The sequence below is a fragment of the Nothoprocta perdicaria genome, unplaced genomic scaffold, assembly GCF_003342845.1.
Source record: "Nothoprocta perdicaria isolate Ctin4 unplaced genomic scaffold, notPer1 scaffold_142, whole genome shotgun sequence".
NCBI classification, from domain to species: Eukaryota; Metazoa; Chordata; class Aves; order Tinamiformes; family Tinamidae; genus Nothoprocta; species Nothoprocta perdicaria.
The window spans coordinates 1370695-1381454 of record NW_020454561.1 but is presented as its reverse complement, the minus strand read 5'-3'; positions in this window follow the sequence as shown (position 1 = coordinate 1381454).

The following is a 10760-nucleotide window of genomic DNA, read 5'->3' as shown; positions in this document are numbered from 1 at the left end:
AAAAAGAAAGGAAAACTAGGCCATTGAGGCCTAATTTTATCTTCTTGATTTTTAACCTTTTAAGATCTAGTGCCCATAAGTGCATGATGATGGTCCATATAGGTGACAAGTGGCTTGTGACAATCTTTGGTACAGCACAGCAGGATATAGAAAGAATAAGAGAATCTCATACAATATGGGCTAGACATGGAAGGAGAAGGAATCCAGAGCTATCTGAATACCTTGTCAGCACAGGTGATGACATAAAAACATTAATTTTAATTTTTTACCTTTTCTAATTTTTTTCTCTAATATTTTTATTAGAACATGTTCTAGTGTCTCAGTGATTCAGTAATTTTTTATCTTTGTTCAATTATTGCCATCTTATATTCAATTTAATTGTTAAATTTGTTCTTTAGCTTAGTTGCTGGGGCTGTCACTTTTATCTGCTGTTTACCTCCATGATATACTTTCAGAAATCAGTTTTATACTATACTATACTATGCTATACTATACTATGCTATTTTGTCAAGATCTCTTATTCTCCTCAGTTAGGCTTTTTTAAGCTTTTCCTTCTCTTATTTTTTTCTTCTGTTCTCGATAACAACCCTCTTCTACATGTGTTCTAGACTGAATTCATTACAACATTTTTTGATCAAACGCATGCAAAGTATTACAGATAAAAATACTGTAGGTTTTGTAACATGGCATTACATTTATAATCTAGAAATACTTTTCCTAATGCATTCTAGAATTGCAAATGCCTATTCCATGTCCATATGGGTGGTTGATACTGATAATTTAACAGGCAATTACATTTACCTTCCCCTGTGCTTAGACTTACCAAGTCAGTCTAAGCCAGTGACCTGGCTCAAGCCGCATCAAGCCAGTGACTTCCAGTCACCCCAGAGACACAAAGGATAAAGACAGGAGGAGTATTCTCAAATACCCATTACAGGAGTCCTGCTGCTTTAGAAACCATTTTCAATGTGCCTGTCAGGTTCCAAATTACAGTCCAATACTCAGCTATTTTGCAAACTAGGAGTTGTATTTATGTATTTATCTACTATTGATCTTCACACATATGACTCCACTTACAATATTTTCCTCTTTTGTATCTTCTTTTAATCCATGCAGAGAAAGCGCATACTTTCTGTAAAATTAAAATACCTTTAAAATGGGCCTATGAACAGAAAAGTTTTAATAAAGAGAGGAAAATGGATCATTATCTCTAAGTGTCTGTTAGTACTTCTGTTACACCTTATTAGCATTTTTGTCTTGTAACAATCAAAGAGGTTTACTTTAAGCTTGAAACAGGAATATCAATTTATTTAAAATCTTACACATAAATGCATATTATTTCATGTTTAAAGAAAAAAATGTTGAGCTTTGAATTTTAGAGAAATTATGTGCTTTCAGGAAACTGACACAGATAATCTATAGAGAAATATAAGAGACTAAATTCCTTCTTACAAGAATGAAGATCACAAAAAAAAAAAGTTATCCTTAGTTTAAAACACTGTGAAATACAARAATGTCACAAATTATTGACCAATTCTTCCTGTTCAGATAAATTTCCCACAGAAAAATAGTGCTTGAATATAGTAAGGCTTTCTGGAGAGGGAAAAGAGAAAGACTGCAAAACAAAAAGCCCTGACATGGGGAATCTTTTTGCAGGAGCAGACTGGGAATGCTCTTTGGTAACAGAGAGATAAGACAAATTATGTTTTATACAGCTGGCTTGTGACACTGAAGGCAAAATGGCTTAGAGTGATGGTGCAGGATGGAGAAAGACAGCAGTATTGATTGATTACAATACAGTACACTGAAAAAAAGAATAAAGAAGAGGAAAGCTATAGGTAAAAAAAAAACAACTCCACAATAAAATATGTCACTGTAATGGAGTGAGTACAGTTTCAGTAATATATTTTTAATTGTAGACTATTGAAGAAAGTAAGAAAAGCAAAGACATAGTCTAGGAAAGAATTCACAAAGAGAAGACTAAAMAACTCCAGAATTAGAGTATGTCTAGAAAGGAAGTTCCAATTATTGCAAGCATTCAAAATCATAATTTACAACAAAAATRACTATTGATTCACTTAAAATAACCAAATGTAAGATCAAAAAAGAAAAATCAATATAACTTTTCCCTTTGTGTTTCTGAACTTTATTTTTTATTTATTTTGAACTTTTCTTTTTGAGCAATAATACAAAACTTTATTGAAATAAAAAAAAACTATAAGTGGAAGATCAGAAGATGGTACACTTTTAGAGAAAATACTCCTATAGATACATTGTGATCATGTCAAGAAGCAGGTTTTAATTTGACCTTAAAAGGGTTCGTGTTTGTCAGTTGGAATCTCCAGAGCTCAAAGACAATGGAAACTCTTCCCATTTTATTCTGAAAAGGCCATGGTCATAACCTCTGCAATAAACTAATACTCAAAATATCCTTTCAAGTCCCACTCCTTCAATCTCTCCACCATCAAGCTATCTCTTGAGAGAAACTAAGAAGATGAAGTGCTGCAATTCATATCTGAAGAGATGTACATATTGTGATGCAGCCTTCTCAGTAGAGTTTTTTTGTGTCTGATTATTGAAAAAGAAAAGCCTAGCACCAAGCTAAATATCATGAGACACAGAAAAAAAATGAGAATCATGAGGAATTTATGGACATTGTCATCCTGTTTTTTTTTTTTTTTTTTTTTTTTTTTAGTACAAAATAATCTGGGAAAGCTGGACTTTGTGCAATGTATGGAGAATAAAGAACAAATTACAGGCCTTTGTCGTTCCACCTTCCATGTATTTATAAACAAGATGAGGATGAGCACTACTCCCTTACTCCACCACAAAACTAAGTATTGTAAAAATATACTTKTTGGGGTTTTTTTTAATTAATTTATTCTACACAGTTTTTGAGCTGAATAGTCCCTGAACCAGAACAGTAAAAATCTTAGATGTTCCTGAGAAAGGAGATGACCCACCATGGGATAAGGAGGATTTCCTCTGTCATCCTGTGATCAAATCTGCACTGGTTGTAACTTGGAACGCAGAACCCAAAAGTGTGGATTGGTGACCAAATATAGAATAGCACTGATACAATGAATTAAGTTGTCCTGATGAGCTGCATACAACACTTAGKTAGTCTGAACACTTCTCTATTAGACATTGCAAATAATAATGAACAAAGTCTTATAAAGATATTTAATGTGTTATTTAATAAATAAATTATTTTAATTTCAAAAGAAACAGTAGGTATCTTCACCCATGGTGCAGTGTAATTACCTGGAAAATAAAAAAGAAAACCAAAATTCCCAAACTGCACAAAAAAAACAGCACAATGAAGTAAAGGCTTCCCAAACTGTTTGCTAGAGAAACATAATTGTATTTGGTTAATCAAGAGTCATCGTGCATGCACAGATGACAATGAATGCAAAATTTTAACACTGGTGTTTTAATAACAATATAAGGAGTGTTCTTCTGGATATAAAAAAAGATATTCTTTTCTTGAAAGGTTACATTAGTCTGATTTCCTCTGAAGATATGATATGTAATTGCTGCTAGATTGATGCAGATTTTTTTTTTTTTTTCCAACCAGTGCAGAGGAAAAGGTTGGACTGGGCTCAGGAGTTAGAAAAGGGCATTTGTACCTCATTCAGCTGCTGGTGGCATTTATGCTGTGCTTGCTGCTTTGTTAATGCGGATACTTTGTACATGTGGATAATTCAAATGAGATGCATTTCTCAATCCATTTCCATGAGAATCTCATTATTTTCATTATGCAACATTTCTAATTGCTATGCATAGCTTTTATTAGATTAAATTCACTTCATTGCATTTTATTTACCAGCTTTCTAACCATATGAGAAAGTGAAGTTCGGAAGAGTTTTATCTCAAGCTATAATCTAAAAGTGTGCTGACGCCCTTCTGTTTCCAGTGTGTTCAGATGGTCTTAAAACCACTTGGCACCTCAAAAAATGCATCACTTTAAGGTTCTTTGTTAACATTCACATTATTAAATGTTATAGCCCTAAAATCAGGCAAAAGACCTCACTGACACAAAACACTGAAAGTCTCCTCTACAGTTTCAAGATGGAGGGAGGAGCATAATCTGCTGAACTTTCCATATGGGTTTCTGGTCAAATATTGATCAAAGAACATTTATCTATCTGCTCTGTTCTATGCCATTATAGTTAGGGCAAGGAACATGAAAAAAAATTGTGTGCACTAGAAACTAGAATCCCTTAAATTTCTAGATTTCTGTGAATCATTCATGTGTTCCAGTAACAATAAGAGAGTTTTTGTTGTTGTTTTCCGTTTCCTTATTATTCCACTAACCATGGTCTGAACCTGCATGTTAGGAATGTACCAGTCAGAGAGTTTCCGAATTACAGATTTTTATCGATCCTTGACAGTTTCTCATAATAGAACAAAAAAAATCCTATAACCAATCTCTGTTAAATAGAAAAGGATTGTTGAATAAATGATCATTAATATTATATTCCTGAGAGAATGTGAGAAAAACAGTAGTAAACAAACTCATGAGAAAACTTTTTTATCTTCCCTGTGGATTCTGATAAATATTGCATTAAAATATTATGAGAGATCTGAAAAGGTCTTAGCATCTTCCCACTGTGCTGAACAAATCTTAGACTGAAATAATAATCAGCTCCATTAAAAGTACTTGAGTAATGCTAAATAAGTCCCAGTTCCAATTATGTTGATGCAAATGCACAGGGAGTATGTGGCATCTGAGAGTCTCCATGAATATATTTTGTGTGAATTTCTTCACTTCACTTTCTTGATTTACACTGTAGGATTAAATCAACCTCTTTACCTGATTAGCGACTTTCCTCTCTGAGGAATCCACAACTTGTCTGAATTTACATTAAAATCTCTTAAATGCCAGTGTATACGTCCCCTGTTTAACATACACAAAAAAAAAGAAAAATCCCCTGTAAGTATCCTTCTTGTTACCACTTGTAACTTTATCAACTTGCCACTGAAACTCCAGTGAAATGAGAAACTATAACATTACTCAAAAATTCATTGGCTAGAAAAAGGTTATTATAATATAGTCCTTCCCAGATACTAAGCTAAATTTTTTGGACTTCAATTTTCTGAAGCAAGCTTGCACAAGGAGTGGAGTTTCAGTCTTTTGTGGAATAAACAATGTTATACAGTGAATGTTTTACATTTACAGTTCAAGAAGATGCTTGGATGCAATTCTGTTTTCAAATTTAATTTTTCTGCAAACTAAAACATAGTTTTAAAAACTGAAAGTTACCGTCAGCTCTGGAGACTGGCAGTCTCAGAGTTTAGATGCTCATTGCTTCTCTGTATTTTATTTACTTTCTACAGAAAGAAATCTGGACATACAAAATGATCCTTCCCTCTCTACCAGTCTCCCTCCTCTCAACAAATTTCCCTGGTGAAATGCCTGAGCTCTTCCCCTAAGTGAATGTCCTCTATGCAGTTAGAGGAGATTTTCCTGTCACATGATGGTTCTGTATTCCATAATAATGGAATATTAGGGAAATTTTATGCAAAAAGTAAGGAAAGCTCTTCTTTTTATCCAGCTTTAAAAGGTTGCAGTGCAATCTGACTGCCATGAAAAAAGAAACTGACATGACTGCAAATTGCAGTAAGCCTCAAATGATCAAATGATCTCCAATAAAACTCTTAAAAAAAAAAAAAAAAAAAAAAAAAAAAAGTGACTGGCAAAGCCACCTAGAGTGCAGAAGTCCTTTTCAAACTGAAATTCTAGTAACATTAATGCTATTGTATGACTGTTTACCAGTGACCTCAATAGTTCCATGCACTAATACAGTCCTTTCAAAGGGAGGCCTCAAGTCATTATGCTACTTGTAATTTGATTTTATTTCTCTCTCTTTCTCTCTCTTTTTTTTTCCTTTTGCTATTATTTAACCAGGATTAAAAAAAAAAATAACTTCCAATTTAAAAAAAAAAAAACTTTCAAAGAAATACTTTCAAAGAATTATTTCAAAGATCTCTCATAACTTCCTCATTCATTTCCATACTTCTCTGACTGCATAATAGATTTCCAGATTTTTAAGAGGCAGTTCCTAAGAGGATGTATGAGATTTGTTGCTGCATAAAGAGGGTAGACAGTGAACCCTAAACTGTTTGGAAGTGTTAGACTCACAGTTTCAAATGAGAAGAGTGATGTTACTGGCTGAACMTCTAGTAGACAGACTTTCTACTTTCTTAGGGTAAGCCTCCAGGAAGCATATTCTCTCATCCTTGCCAAACTTTTAGTCTCTAGAAGTGCATATGGGAGTATAAATAGATTTACACAGTGCAAGAACAAGCAAACTCTTAGAGTTTTCTGTCTTGAACTCTGAATATATGTCTTCCTTGAGTGACAAGGGCAATGTGTTAATGAGCAGGAAATGAAAATGAACAAACTAAGGAAGTGAAATGCTTATGTTTTTCTTCCCTAATAGGATTGTCTATTAATAAGAGACAATTAGTAAATGAATGCTTACCACCTTCTTCCACAATCAGCAGCAAACATAAAAAGGTGAGAGACACTGAAGCTAATAATAGCAATTGGATACATAAATATCTATAACTTTCAAGATTAAAGCACAGACACAAGCACTCACCTTAAGCTCAAGAAAGACAATCCTTGTTCCAAGGCAAATCTTTACATTTAGCATGTTATATGCAGATGAAAAGATACCAAAATGTTTACTTCCATGACAGGATTTTTACAAATTATATTTCTCTATATTGTGGACATATATATCTGAGCTAATCATCCTAGACTTCATTTAAACATAGTAGAGGAAAATATACACCTCCTGAGCATAATCCATTTCATATCAAAATAGACATCTAAAAGATAAAATGTACCTAACAGTGATTCTATATGTATATACTARGGTACAAATATAAAAAGAGCTTAAAGTGACTACCTCAGAAAGAACTGGCTGCAGTGTAAATTTACTCTCAACTTCAAAACGATCCATCTTCTCACCAAACTTTATATCACAAAGCATGGGGAAAATAAAATACTTCCCAGAAATTTTTACTGCCTGGTTCTGAATGTATGTGAAACAGTACACTTTTTCATAATTAAAAAATAATGAGGTTAAGGCAGAGATATCACTTGGAAACTTTTCCTTGAAAACATCTTTTAAATTTTAGAAAAGTTTAACTTATTAAAATGCTGGTCTTAAATTTAGAGCAGTAAGCTGTGGTTAACTAAGCAGATCCTTCTGTCTGGCAAGTCAAACTGAATGACACAACAAGCAGATAACAAGTAGCAAAAGGGAAGGCTGCAGGACTAGCAGTTAGTCAGCATGCCCAAGCCTGCAGTTCCTACTGCATCTGTAACGTCTCTGCAAATAGGTCTCTTAATAAACTCCTTCCTCTTAGGAGCACCAGAATTTTGCCTGTTATTTATTATCTAGTACAGCAGATCTTATGAAGCATTACTTTAATATCAAGTATTAGGGTTTCTTATATACAGTAGTTCACTGAAAAACAAATAAATACACTCTCCGTAGGAATCCCTAGACTCACTTCTAAGATGGGTGTAATGAGCTTCTGCTGTTGAAAAATAGAGCCTGGATGGCCTGTCATCTTCTGCCTCATATATCTTAATGATAGTCATTTGACCAGAAAACATTCAGCTATGATGATGGTGTATTTTCCCTCTAATCTTCAAGGAAGACTTAGGTTTCAAACAGGTGGCTTATAAAGTCTCCAAACACCTTCAAGGTCATGAGCAGCAAATGAAGACTGTGCACCTCCCAGTAGCAGAGGCATTCTGCTGATCAGTGCACTGTGGCAAGTATAATATTTGTCAAAAAGAGAAAGTGAAGAAGATGGAGRGTCCAAAAGGAGAGAATTGTTTCTGAATTAAATCCACAAAGAGCCACAAAACATAAAACATAAATGCTCCTCTCTTCCAAAACTTCTCTACCCACATGTGTGTACTTTTTCAAAGAAATTAAGTAACTACACAGAAATCTGTGTAGACTCTAAGTCAAGGAGTAGGGGAATACTTGAAAGAATAAAAATACCATTGCCTACAATGTGATACCAGAAAGTAATAACATATCAGCTTCATTCCCCTAAAATCATCTAAAATGTGTCTCCTGTAAGGAAATGGGTTTTTACACTTATTCCTAAATAAAAAATAAATAAATATATTTCAATAGGCTCAGGAAGGAAAACAGATCTGAAAATAAACAATGCAGCCCCAGGGTCCTGGCCCCAGTCATGATTTCTCTGTTTTGTTTCCACACAGTTGTAAGTTAATATTAATTCTTCATGACTTATCACAGTCTCCTTTTTCTCTGAAACAATATTGATTGATTTGTTTTTACTTCAGACTACATTTTTGTGTGCTTTTTTGTACACTTTTACAAATATGTCTTCATCACAGCCATAGGCTGAACTGACACAAGGATTGAACTGGAGACCTCCTGTGCTAAAACCTTGAACTAAAGATGCATGACTTTGCAGCTGAGGACTCTAACAGCCCAATTTGAGTAGCCTGTTTTAAAGGAGAGCCTGTAATATGCATTCTTTAGTAGGTTTTTATAACTCATCAGTCATTTCTGTAAAGTGCTTGAAAAATGCATATTTTAAACAGTTTATGAATGACTGCAGAAATTGATACAGTTGTGTCAACCTAAAAAATCTCATTCTGGCATGTAACTCTTCCTGATAGAAATCTTTGGATGTAAAACTAAGCCTATTTTTTTAATTCAAAAAACACATTGGAAGAATGTTATCTTTACTGTAGGAAAGGATAGACAGAATATATTCAAGGTTAAAGATACTTTTCTGAATTTTTTCTTCAACAATTATATTTAATTATATATATATATATATAAAAATATAAAAGGTAAACAGAAGTTTTGCTGTACTGCTTATTTTCATGGTTTTATTTATTTTTATTTGAAAGCAGATCTTCTTGTTTTTATTTAAAACTGCTTCATTCAAATCCCTCCTAGTGAAATAGTTCCAGGATTTTCTCTTTCTGTTTTTGCTTACTTATTTGTGTGTGTATTCATGTTTTGGGTTTGTTTGTTGTAATGTAGTGAATTTCTAGCCATTTCCATTCCATAAAGAAACTTTGGTAGGAGTAGGGAAGTACCTGTTTTATTTTCCCACTTCTAAGTCAAAATCAAAACAACCCAAAAGAAACCAAAAGAAAGGGAAAAAAAAAAAAAAGAAAAAAAAAAAAAAAAGAACCTAACACTCCAGTGTTTGTTTTAATTATGTGTGTTTTAAGCAGTCTGTTCTGTGTCTGGTCTGACTGACATGCTACCTTTAGGATAGCTGTCTCAGAGATACTCCAGCTGGATCTGTCTACCATACTAAAAAGCCTCTCAGATACAGTCCAAATAACATAGCCTTGAGGCCAAATAACAGAGGCTGGTGATGGTCATATAGAAAACTTTGAAGCTCTTGATTCTCTGGAGTTTTAACATACAGCTTCCATATTTCATATGTCTTTGTTTATTTTTTTCTCTTCCAAGCAGCTAAAATAACTTGAAGGCTGCATTTGTATCATATGAAATTGCAAGTGTGTATGACTTGTTTTTGATACACGTGAAGACATGTGAGAACGTAAAGCCTGCTTTGATGGAAGCGATTGCAAAAGGCCTGACACAATCATGTCCATACYGCCTTTTGGAAAGAGTATCTCCTGAAGCCTTTGTGTATATTACCTTGGGGCAATAACGCTATCAGAAGTGCCATGAGTTAAGCAAAATTGATGATCATCAGCTCAATGCAGAACTTGCTTGCTGGCTTTTCTTAGACATGTTCTAGGATTTACAGACCTTCCATTGTAGAAAGTCACTAGCTCTCTACATATCACAATGTACTAACCTTGCATGATTTTTTTTTCCTGTATTTGCTTTGCTTTGCTTTATCATCTGACAAAAAGTCATTCCACAGAAGTTATTTCCTTCTGCAAGTGGGAAACTGAGGAGTTTGGCAAGAGTATGGCCTTATCATAAAAGTGTGATTGTCTCATAACATAATACGCATATGCTATATGACACTTAGTGTCAGAGTAAACCAAAAGAAAAACGTTTTTCAAATGACTTATCTAAATGTTCAATTGTTTATAGAGCTTATTTATTGACTCCACAGTGATTCCTCATGTGTCCTACTGTGTCACTTTGGCAATATTTTGTAAAAAACCCCTACAGTGTATTGATAGGACATACTTTACCACAGAATGATTTGTCATATATATAATACATATATGTGTGTGTGTGTACATATATTTAAAATAAAATATATAGTATATATATTATATACTATATACTGACAACTWTATACATTGTCAGGGAATGCAGGAATGCTACAAGGAAAGCTAAGGCACAATTGGAATTAAATCTGGCATGGGATGTTAGGAGTAATAAGAAAAACTTCTTCAAATATATCAACAACAAAAGGAAGGTCAGGGAGAACGTGGATCCACTAGTGAATGGGGTGGGTACCCTGGTTACRRAAAACAYGGACAAAGCAGAGCTACTGAATGCTGCCTTTGCTTCGGTGTTTGTCAGGGGCAGCCCTCTAGAATCCTAGGCCCTAGGGACACACGAAGAGAGCCAGAGAGGGGAAGGCTTGCCCTGGGTAGAGGAAGAGTGGGTCAGAGAGCACCTAAGGAAACTTGACACCCACAAATCCATGGGCCCTGATGGGATGCACCCCAGAGTGTTGCGAGAACTGGCGGATGTCCTAGCTGAGCCGCTCGCCATCATCTTCGGAAGGTCCTGGAGAAC